The 11,442-nt window shown below is 45.9% G+C and overlaps 1 protein-coding gene across 4 annotated transcripts in view; it reads left to right on the top strand.

Moving 5' to 3' along the window:
* The first annotated feature begins 2,597 nt into the window (after window positions 1-2,597).
* THSD7B (thrombospondin type 1 domain containing 7B) overlaps window positions 2,598-11,442 on the top strand; it is a 318,202-nt gene continuing 309,357 nt past the window's right edge. The window contains exon 1 of one of the 4 annotated variants that reach the window (XM_065070332.1): window positions 2,598-2,747. The gene's annotated coding sequence lies outside the window, so the exon portion shown is untranslated. Of the gene's footprint in view, window positions 2,777-11,442 lie in introns of all 4 variants that reach the window. The other 3 variants (XM_065070334.1, XM_065070331.1, XM_065070333.1) reach the window with 3 other exon arrangements.

Raw genomic sequence — 11,442 nt, 5'->3', positions numbered from 1 at the left:
TTACATATTCACTCCATACTCATTTCTTACACATCTTTTAGGTCCTCCATCAAGATTTTGTGGAAAATGGAAGTCTCAAGGAAGAGAATTAAAGCCAAACTGTGCGCTGAAGGGAGCCAGCGCTCAGCTGGCTGTAGGACAGCGAGGACTCTTCGTTGCTGCTCTTGGGGCTTCTGCAAACTCTACATTGGCAAATTAAGCCAAGAACTGCAGTGGTGCAGTTTCCCAGCTGCTTCAACTCCAGGTTAACCATGGGGTACAAAATGCAGCTATTCCAGCAGATGACAACACGAGGGCTGTAGGAAGGGAGACAGACTGTAACTGCCCAGAGTCCAGGGCCAGTCAGGAAAAAGAGAAGTGTCGCTTGTGAAGAACTCCTGACATTTCAAGAGGTGTTTTCTATTCTGTGACAGACAAAAATGAGACCTTTAAAAACTTTCAATGGAAAAACAAAGCAGGGAGCAGAGAAGTGAAGCTGGGGCTGGTGCAGCCCTGGTGGGTGCCCTCTGCTCCTCATGTTGGGCATTTGTGGTGGGGCTCTCTGACCTGAGAAACACCCGAGAGAAAACCCTTTCAAAACATACTCTTTTGCGCAAATACAACTTTTCTCACACAACTTAGTTTGGAGCATTCCTCACTAGCTGGGATGCAATCTCTGGTGGACTTTCCTTCCCCAGTAAACTTCCAGGACAATGCCTAATAACTGATGAGAGAAATGGGCAGAACTGAACCTGGAGGCAGAAAACTTGTGTTTCAACTTCTGATCCGCTTTTTACAGCTTGTGATAAATATCACCACATCTCTGCCTTCATTTGAAGGTTGCTGAAGATGTCCCTGCTCGCAGCAGGGGGGTTGGACTAGATGACCTTTGAAGGTCCCTTCCAACCTGAACTATTCTATGATTCTATAATTTTTTCTCTGCTGTTTCTTGCCTTTGTAAGATGTAAGCTCTCTGAGGCAGCAACACTTGTTTGTTATGCACAATGTAACACAACAAAGTCCTGTTTTCATTTGGAGCCTGTAGATGCTACAGTGATATGAACAATCCTTGCATTAGGATTTCCCAATATTAAATATTTCTGCAAAGAAAAATGAGAAACACTAGTGACACAACTATATCCATTAAAACATTATAGACATTGTTCTTGTTGAATGGAAAACATCTGCTGAGCTAATTTTCGGAGCCTGAATAGGTTATCCCTGGGGTATAGTGTTAGCGCAAAGGTCATGTATTAAAGGGCTCTATTGTCACTCATTTATACCAGCTCATGTCAGTGGAGTTATTTTTCATTCTCAGTAGTCGTAATTAGTTTCACACACTGCACAGTGTGAGGATGAACCTGCTTTAACAATGCAGAAATAAGAACTGTGTGAAAGCTGGAATAAATGTTGTAGTAATGTCATTGTGTGTACAGTCACCTAGTACTTGCAAAGCTGGGTATGTGCATTAATTTGTCCTGAATAACACCTAAAATTACTGACTGGTTGTATAAAAAAGTATTGGTTGCACTGAATAATGCCTAGTTGAATTTTTAAACAGCGCAGATAAACTAAACTGAAATAATTCACTGCAGGTATTTAAAAAGTGATGGATTCAGTACCCACCCTGCCTCCTCTTCCTGCGATCGATAAATATTCCCTCCTTAATCAAGGGCTTCAGCCAGTTTGGTGATCTCTTACACTAATTAAATTCCTGAAAATATGACTTAGATGACTTTGAAAGTCAATGGGAGTAATGTTCCTCGGGCAAAGCTGGTAGAGAATGTATTAGTGATGATCTCAAGCTGCGCCAGGGAAGGTTTAGATTGGATATTAGGAAACATTTCTTCACAGAAAGGGTTGTGAAGCCCTAGAACAGGCTGCCCAAGGCAGTGGTGGAGTCACCATCTCTGGAGGGGTTTAAAAGGCATTTAGACGAGGTTCTTAGGGACACGGTTTAATGCTAGAGAGCAGTTATGGCTGGACTCGATGATCCTGAGGGTGTCTTCCAACCGGCATGATTCTATGATATTCTATCTCGTTATGGATCCCTGGAAGTATCCTCAACACTGCACAGCCAAAGGGATGAGGGGGTTGAGTGAAAAACCCAATATTGGGAATTTAGGGTGGGTTAAACATAAAATTAAACCCCATATTGCCTAATTTTGTAGAGCTACTGTGTATTTAATAAGATAAGTGGAAAACTCCGTCTCTCTTTATCTAACAGCCGAAGAAACAACTTCCCGGGGTTGGTTAAAGCTCCACGAGGTTCGCAGCTGCAGATGGATGAGCTGCAGGCGCCAATGGTTCGCAGGTGCAGCCGGAGGGACCGTTACGGGGGCGGGGGCGCCGGCACCGCGGCGGCGGCCGGGCCGGGGGAACTCTCTCCGCATTCAGTCGCACCCCGAACCCGCACCCCGGCTCTCCCGCCGGGCTCCTGGGGCGGGGCGGCTGGTCCCTCCGCCCCTTGGCGGCGCCGCCCGCTCAGCCCGGCAGAGGGCGCCAGGCGGCGCCGGTTCCGCCGCCGGAGCGGAGCCCTTGCGGAGCTGTCGGGAGCGCTGGCGGCCGTGCCGGGACGGGAGCGCGGCCGCCGCCGCCTCCTCCTCATCTTCGCTCCGCCCGCGGCCCCGCCGCGCTGCGCGAACCCCGCCCGCGGAGCGCCCGGCGCCGCCCCCGCCACCCGTCCGCCCGCCCGGGCTCGCCCGCGGCGCCGGCACCGCAGAGCTCCCGCCACCGCTGCTGGATGTCGCGCCCCGGGCTGCGTGGAGGTGCGGCCGCCCCGGTGTCGGGGGAGCGGGTGGGTCTGGGGATCTGGGGGTGGGGGGGGACACGGGTCCGGCGGGTCGCGACGCGCGGGAGAAGTTGCGGTGTGTTTTTGGGAGCGCTCCGGCTGGGATTCCTCGGCTCGCCCCGCAGCGGGGAGCCCCGGCCGCTCGCACCCGGCGCCTGCGGGACGCCCCGGATCCCGCGGGGGGTGCGGGCGGGTGGTCGCGGAGCGCCGTCCTCTCCGTGAAACAGGTGAAGTTTGAATAGATATTAACCGCTCCGGCTCGGTACGGAACTGCTGTGAACTCCCAGCTGCCCGAGAGCTTTGGAAAGTAGCGCAGCTTCTGCTGGCAGAGCTGCCTCTTCGGGGGTTTGTGCTTTTTTGTCATGCGGGATGGCTTATAGAATCATACTTTGTCACCCACCCACCCTCAGTCACAGTACCGAAATGTGGTCGAGTTGTCTTTTTCCCTCTATCGATTCTTCAATCAGAGATTTTAAGTAAGGCAACTCTAATACGCTTCTTCCTTATCCAGTCGGTATTGTGAACGTTTCTGCTTAATTTGTAGTGCTTGGTGTTTTATTTATTTTGTGTGGTGTAATTCATTCAAGGTCAAAGCTTATGGAGTTTGCACTTTATTGTATGAAGGTATGAATGAGGACTGGCTGTGGACATGTTCCTTCCCTCCTCCCCACTCCCTCCCTCCCACTCATGTGCCTGTCTGAGTGTTTCTGGAGAAGCCTTTTAAAAGAATAGATGAGGGTCATAAAAAGTACTCGCTGACCGCTGCCTTCAGCTCTTTCCTATAATTGAAATACGTTGTTTAATTCCTCTAATGAAAACAACAACAAAAAAATCAGCTTAAAGAATTGATTTCCTGAGAACGTAATTTCTGAAAGAAGCCATGCGGGAGATGTCTGTTGTGTGAGTGGGATCACGTACCTGTTAGAACCAGGTGTCACTGAAAGTGCGTGAGAGGACGTGGTGACTGCAAGAGCTGCCGTTTCTTGTGCCTTGTGTCACGCAGGTGCCTTGTGTGGGTGTCAGCGTGCATCATAAAATCTTCAAACTTTCAGCGAACTGGTGAAAAAAGTGCTGAACTCTTTAGTTTCTCGAAAGATTTCAGTGGAGTTTAAGTAATGTCATGGTGAATATGAGAGAGGTGGCATTGAAGTAACATGCTTGAGTACAGAGATGCTTCTCCAAGCAGGCAGGTGTGGATCTGTCGGGTGTGCAGTGCTGTGCCTTGGCAGGGCTGGTGTGCGGGGATGTGACCGGCTCGCAATGCAAAATGTCACGTCGTTGAGGGAGTAGCTCCTGGTATCGTGAGGGAGTAGCTCCTGGTATCGAGGGCTAAATTTTCCTAAGCATGGAAGCGGGGAGATTCTGTGCCTGCTGTACCTTCTGCATTTGTCGAGTCGGTTTTAGAGCATTGTGGAAGTTACTGCTTGAACTGATGTGAACATCAACAAGAGGAGCATGATCCTGCTGTAAGTCACGGCAGTTTTGCTGCTTTCTTTGGAGGGACTGGGTAAAGTTTCATAGCTGATTATTACAAAAAGCAGCTAGACACTGTTCTCAGCAAAGGCTTTTCTGCAAAATCAAGGCAGAGCAGGAGATTGTTCATTCTGCTTTTTTATCTTGGTTCTGTGAGGGGAAGCTGCATCTACTCATCTTCATGCATAAAAATAGAGATTTTTTTTTTTCTCTGATTGCGGAATTTAAAGCCTTTTCTGAAGAATCAGAAATAAACACCACTCATTAGTAAGCTTCCCTTCTGCTTTGCCATGATGGTGTCTCAGAGATCCCATTTCACTCTGGTAATGGGAGAGCAGAAGAGCTGTTGAGCTCCATCTGTATGCATTAGGGTAGGTGGTTGATTTGTACCCTGGGGCCATATTATCTGCTATTTCATTACTTCTGGATCAGTAATGATATTCAGGAAAACTGTATTTATAGTGACTGCTTTCTAGGGACGTCTATTCACTCGAAAGCCTCACAGATAAGGATCGCACTGACGCGTGTTTGCTGACACGCTGCTCTGGTAGGAGACACTCCTGCTGCTGCTTTTAGCTGCCTTTGATGGCAACAAAGTTCTGGGGTTTGCGAGGAAGAAGTGGGGATTCCCACGGGTCTCCTTGCACTTCAACATATGTATAGATTTTTTTCCCTAACCAGTATTTTGTCTTGCCCTCAGACAGGTGAGCAGAGTTCTCATGCCTGTTTTAGTCACTTGCTCCTTTAGTATTTGGGCATGGCAGCAACTATCCCAGCGGCTGGTAACAGAGCAGAGTACGTGAGGAGCCCAAGCTGGAGCAGGTGAGATGTGCCAGGTGCTGCAATACCCTGTGCCAAGCTCGCTGCTCAATAGCAGCACAAAGGTAGTGAAGCGCGAGTGGTTTGGGGGAGTGGAAAAACCAGGTAGTGGTCGCGCTTTGGAAGGTTTTGATTCTCTGTTGCTGTTGGTAGGTGGGCAGGGGGGTCGTGGTGGAAGACGCGCTGTGATGTTCGTGGTCCTATCCAGGTGTCCAAGGCAACTAAGCTTGGGTGGCTGCGCTGGTGGTGAGCAAAGAATGGGATGAAAAAATGAAAAATAAAATCCCGAGTTGACAGTGCTGCACCGACACTGTGAATACCTGTGTCTGTTCTGCTTCCCTGCCCTGCAATGCTGCTTGCACACCCGTACCTTAACCAAAAGAGATTCTGAAAGCTGAGCAACGGGGGTGCTGTTGCAGATTGAAGAGGTGGTGGAAGTGCCTCCAGGCTGCTGCTCGGGGAGGTGAGTTCTCCATTCTCCCTTAGAGGTGTCCGCTGTGCGTTAATGGTGTGTGCTGCGCTGGGCTGGATGGGGGAAAGCAGAAACCCGTCTGCTGGAGCTGCCTGGTGTGAAGGTGGTTCTGGGGAACTTCTCAGGGCATTTTGTAGGTGAGGGAAACCATCCTACCAGGCTGCCTCAAGGTGTAGTCAAAAGGACGTGTCCAGGTTGTCAATTGTTAGGAACTTTCTTGAATCTCAGGGGTTTATGTTTCAGTGTAGTGAGACAAAAACATTGTTTTCACTAAACATAGCTGCTTTGTTGTTTATTAACACATAGAAAATGAAACTTTGACTTGTCCTGACTGCACTTCACAGGATTGTTTAATGGTGAGGGCTTGTGTGGTTTTCCTGCAAACCAGCGATGTTTAGGTGCTATGGATGGGCTGTTTTGCCTCATTATAACTGAGTTTTGTGATATGACAGAATCAGACTTCTGGCCAGAAAACTTTGTGCCACCATGGTGTGTTGCTCGGTGTGTTCTGGGTGCTCCTGTGCCATGAGGTTTTGCCCACGCTTCACTCCAGCTCCTTGCCTGAGCTTCAAAAAGCTTAGTTTATTACTGAGATAGCATTTCAGATGTTGGTAAAGGTGCCTTTTCTGTTTTTTTGCCCCAAGATCATGTAAAGTGAAGCAGGCGGGAGGGTGTGCTGTGCAATGGAGGTGTGACTGCCAGGCGAGGCCAGGACGGTGCCGATGGATGCTGAACCCTTTGGTGCTACTGCTGCAAGCCGTGAATCCCACCACATCCCAGGCTGCTTCCAGAATGGGGATGAAGCGGGTACTTCGGTAGGGAAACCAGATGAAGCACCGCAGACGGTAAAAAAGTTGCGTGGGTCGTTTAAAACCCGGAACTCAGCAAGGAAGGCAGGTTTCTGTGCTCGCTCTGCGAGTCTGCAGAGGTCCAGCCTCAGCCACTGATGAACACTCCTGCCTCCCTTCTGTGTCCGAGCACGAGTGCTCCGTGGCTGCAGTCTCGTTTTGAACACAAGAACCAAGAAATACTGTGCTTTGGACCAGCGAGCTTACCATAAACGTGCTGGTAATGCCATTTCTGCTTCGAATACCTTCTTATTGACTCATCTTTAGGCATTCCTTTGTACTTCTGCTGCATTTAGATGGAACACTTGAGTATTAAGGACACACTGCATCATTTTTCCTGGGAATGCTTTTAGTTGCGCTTCCTTTCTATTATAATTTTTATTTGTTAACTTTTATTCTGGCTGAAACAACATTTTCTGCTAATTTTTTTGGAAAAGCTTTTCGATTGCTTCTCTCTCGTTTCTGTTGAGTGCCATGTAGCTAATGCTTATCGTTTGGGTCTGACAATAATGTAGCTACTTTTAAAGGAGGTTGGTTTGCCCCCTTTTCTTTTTACCTGCACTTACATAGCAAGCAGCTATTTTGAGAAAGTATATGAAATGGGTGAGGGAGGAGATTCAGGGACTACGGAGAAAGCAAACTAAAAACTGTATTAACTATGTAATACATTTTGCCTGCCTAAGCCGTCTTCATCTTATCCGGTGGATTGTGCCTCCCTGTCCTTGCCTGCCTGTTCCAGCCCTGTCCCCTTTGCTTAGGGCTGGAAACCAGCTCTCTGTGGTGATGTGTTTGTGATGTATGGTATCCATACATGCGCTGGGATGATGCTGGCGGAGATGGAGAACAGGTGGGAGAATCTGCTGGTTCCCGCAGCGGCTCCGATGTCCCTGGGTGATGCAGGGTGCCCAGTGACAAAGGCAGTTCCAGTGCAGTAAAGTGTGAAAAGTGTTTTAGCTGAGGTGACGTGACCTGAAAGGGCAGAATGAATGAGGAGAGAAAGAAAACAAATGGTTTTATCAAAGAAACAAACATTTAAAACTACTTAAAAACTATTAGAAAACAGAGAAATAGTCACCCTCCTGCATCAGTTGCTGGGATAGAAAGTGTGAATGTTTCTACAGAAAAGGGATTTTCTGGTAATGGTTACTGGGTATTTTTGAAAGGTTGGTGATGGTGTAAAATTAATGTGGCCAGCTCCTGGTCCCAGCCTTGCTCAGGGTGAGGGGCGACTCCTTGTCTGTCTTCAGGCTGTCCACAATGGACAGAACAGTGCTATGTGCCCCTTGGCTCCTTCAGACTGGTTTAGCCTTCCAAAGGAGAGATCAGATTAAACCATCCCTTCAGCTGTTAGGTGTAATTATGGCCATTTCTGACCCATCTCCCACAGTGGCTTGTAATTTATATTGGCGTGGTGAGAACAGCGTGGGTTTGTGTCTGCTGTATTTCCAACAGGAGGCTGCGGAGGGCGGAACTCGCCATAGTAGAGTTTGTAGGATATATAAATATATTAAAATAAATATATTGTATATTTTTTTGTACATACATAACAGTAAAGTGATATTCTGTCTCTAGATATAAGTTTTTTTCTTTGCTTAGGCACCCATTATTACTGAGTTGCTGGGTTTTCATTGCATTGTAGTGGAGAGCAGAGCAGTGAGGCTGAGGCTGCTGCAGTACAGGGGTAATGACTCCTGGGCACTAACATTTGCCTTCCAAGATACTTAGAAAGCTGTAGGCTGCAAATATTTAAGATTCTGTAGTTAATTTCAGCTATCTGTATTAAATACGCTATACAGCTTTAGTAGTGGTGAGAGCAGCAGACTCTGTGATCGCAACTATATCCAGTGATGATGTACAATTTATGTAGCATCAGTTTTTAGCATGTGATATTCATGAAAGAGAAACTTGAGTGGTGGGAGCCTTGACAATAGATCTAATCTGTGTTTTGCAAAGCCATCCCAACAGAAACACAGTAGAATTTCTTGTTTTTTTGTCTTGTTTTGCTATTTAAAAATTCAGCTGTGCTCCATCTTGTGAAATGTTTTGAAACAGTCAGGAGAATAACCTGTCCTGTGTAGGAATGCGTGTTCAATTATATTACAGTTGTTAATAAAAGAGAGGATACGCCCATAGCAAAAAATGTAATGGATGGAAGAGCGACCTGAGGATGTATCCCAGTAAAGGTGAGCACAATTCAGCTGTTAATGAATGGGATTAAAACTCCTGTTTATGAGCGAGGGAGGCTTTCCGCTGGGATGGAGCCTGTTTTGTTGCCGTCTTATTGTCTCCGGTGTGTTGATACAGAGCTTCCTTCCAGAGCCGTTCTGAAGCTCAGCACGGATGATTTGTATTCTCCTGGAGAGTAATTTGTCAGGAGATGAACCGCAATATGCTCCGTGTTTGCTGGAACAGCAAAGACAAGTCCAGTTAAAGACTTATTTTTTGGGGCAAAGTAATTTTTAAACTTCCCATCAAAAAAAAAAAAGTCATAAATACCTGTGCTTGGCCTACATTTTTTCCACCTCAAGTACTTTAGTGGCAAGTTCAGGTGCTGCACAAAACAGGGCAGCTCAGGCCTTCCCTATGAGGAGGACGCAGCTTGGTCCATGGGCAGCGTATTATTAGGGGAAGGTCACCCTTTTACAGGTATAATGACTTGGGAACTTGCTAACTTTTGTCTAAACGTTGCAGGATTTCGTTATAATATTTTTAAGTAAAACTTCAAAATGGAAATTGGAAAAAAGATAAGCAAATAGTTAAAATAATAATGGAACTTGGAGTACAACTTGGCTGCCTCTCAGTGAAAGCTTTAGCATTGCTTTCTAGCAAGAGCAAGCAAGAAAATAACCATTCTGTTCTAGTTCAATTATTTTTTCTTTTGGGAAGGTGTTGTATATATTGTATATATATTGTATATATATTTTTCCATTGAACAGAAAAGTGTGTTAATCTCCAGGTCCGACTCTGGGAGCATTGAGAATTCCCATCTTCCGGTTACTTTTGCTTTGCTGTTGAGCTGGGAATGATTCTTCTTCTTCTCCAGTATCTAGGTTAGGAATTAGAACCATACATTTGAAAGAGTAGCTCTCAATTAAGTTGTTTTCTGAGGCTTTTGTTAACACTTCTCAGTTCTAGATGGTGCTCTGATTTGGTTTTTGTATCTGCAGAACTTGAGGCTGGAGTTTGGTAGGGAGGGATTTATTTGTAGAGGTCGCTGCAGTATCTTATTATTTTGTCTTGTTTCGCTAAACACAGTGAGATGTGAAATGAATCTCAGGTGTTTGCTCCGTGTACTGAAATCATCAAGAAAAGTGCAATGGGGACAGTGCATGGCACTGTAGCTGACCTGGTGGAAGAGCCGGTAGATATAGAGAAGCTTAACAAGTTGGCAGGGAGCAGCGAGATAAATGTGTGGTTAGTGGGAAGGCAAACAGTAGAATGTATTTAAAATAATAGAAAATTGCTCGTAGTAGGAAATTTGCAAAGATGATGGAAATTGGGTATTGGGACTGAGGAAAAGGAGATGGGTGAGTGACAGCCGGGAGCTGGTGGCAGTTTGGAGGCACAATATGATGGGAAGGAGTTTCGGTGAGCGCAAGCGAGAAAGAGGCAAACAAGCGAGCTGGTGTCGAGAAACAGGTTCAGATGGCAAATGTGTTCAGAAAGCAAATAGATTGAAGCCTCTGAGTGACAAGGAGGGAAGAAAAGACATGAAAAAGATACATGATGCAGCTTCGATTTTAGTGAGCTGCGACAAAAAGAGGATGTTTTGTGTCACTCTGACCGTGATGGAAATAGGAACTAGAAGGGACAGAAGAAACTTTAATGAACAAACAAGATGGAGACAGAAATGATGGAGACATGTCAAGATTTTTTTTTTGCCTTAAAAGATAAAAACCCCTATTTCTACCCTTGCCAAGCCTTCCCTTCCCCCCCCCATTTTATATATTTAGGCACATCAGTGGTAATATATCATGTCAAATTTGTTTGATATATCTGCTTATATCATGTCTAATTTTGGCAGGAAGTATAACACTAATTACATTTACTGTCAAGTTGATTGCCTCTTCCCTTCGCAGCACTTAGCTGAGCCCCGCTCGCGCTCTCTTTAAATGGCTCTGACTTTTACCCTGACTGTTCGCAAGAGTTTTGGCAGTGGAATACCCTTTCTCTGGTCTAGAGGAATATTAGCTTGTCAGTCTTCCAGATGAGCTGTAATGATCTCCACATCAGGAAGGGTTTAACGCAGAAAGGTATTGATGGGCTAGAATTATCAGATTTGACTTTTTTTTTTTTTTTTTTTTGCGAGGCAGATTTGGAGGCATATGATGTATTTATATATATATATTTTGTTTTCGGGGGTGTGCAAGGTATTTGGCACATTGTAAAAGATAGCATGCATTCATCATACTTTGAAAACAAAGTGCAAGATGCCTTTGTGTGTCAGTTCTGAAAATGCCCTGCTTTCTTGGCTTTCCAGGTATCAGCCTCTGTGTTTGGCAGTTTGAAAACACCAATTAGATGAAGAGAACAAATAATAAGTATATTGTTTTGATTCTGGGATGCTCCTTAAGGAATATTCTGAAAGAGGCAACAGGGAAGCTGAGTAAATAATTTTGTGGAGGAGGAAGAGGGGCAGGGAGGCTGAGTGGGGTTTGGTGTTAGAAGGAATAAAGAGAATGGAACTTATTGCTGGGGTTTCACTGAAAATAGTCATAGCAATAGTCACGGTCTTGCAGAGGAAGATGAGGGGGAATGCAGTATGGGATGCACAACTTTATGCAGCCATGAAAGCATTTTCAAAGTGATTTGCCAAAATACTTCTGGAGGGCAGAACATCTAAGCTGAAGTGATCTGGAAGGGCAGGCAGGATTTGGGAAGCATCTGATCCTGCAGAGGAGCACATTTGGAGGTGAAAACATTGGGAATGACTTTTCCAAAACTGACTCCAATTTGAGGTTAGGATTAATGCATGTCTGCCTTTGGGAAGGCACAAATAGTTGCTATTTTCTGCTAAGCTTGAAAGGAAAAATTTGAATAACACTACTGGGACTGAGAGG

Source organism: Columba livia, chromosome 7, assembly GCF_036013475.1.
Source record: "Columba livia isolate bColLiv1 breed racing homer chromosome 7, bColLiv1.pat.W.v2, whole genome shotgun sequence".
Classification (NCBI taxonomy): Eukaryota; Metazoa; Chordata; class Aves; order Columbiformes; family Columbidae; genus Columba; species Columba livia.
Note: the sequence above shows the minus strand (reverse complement) of the source record. Positions and strands in the feature narration are given on the sequence as shown.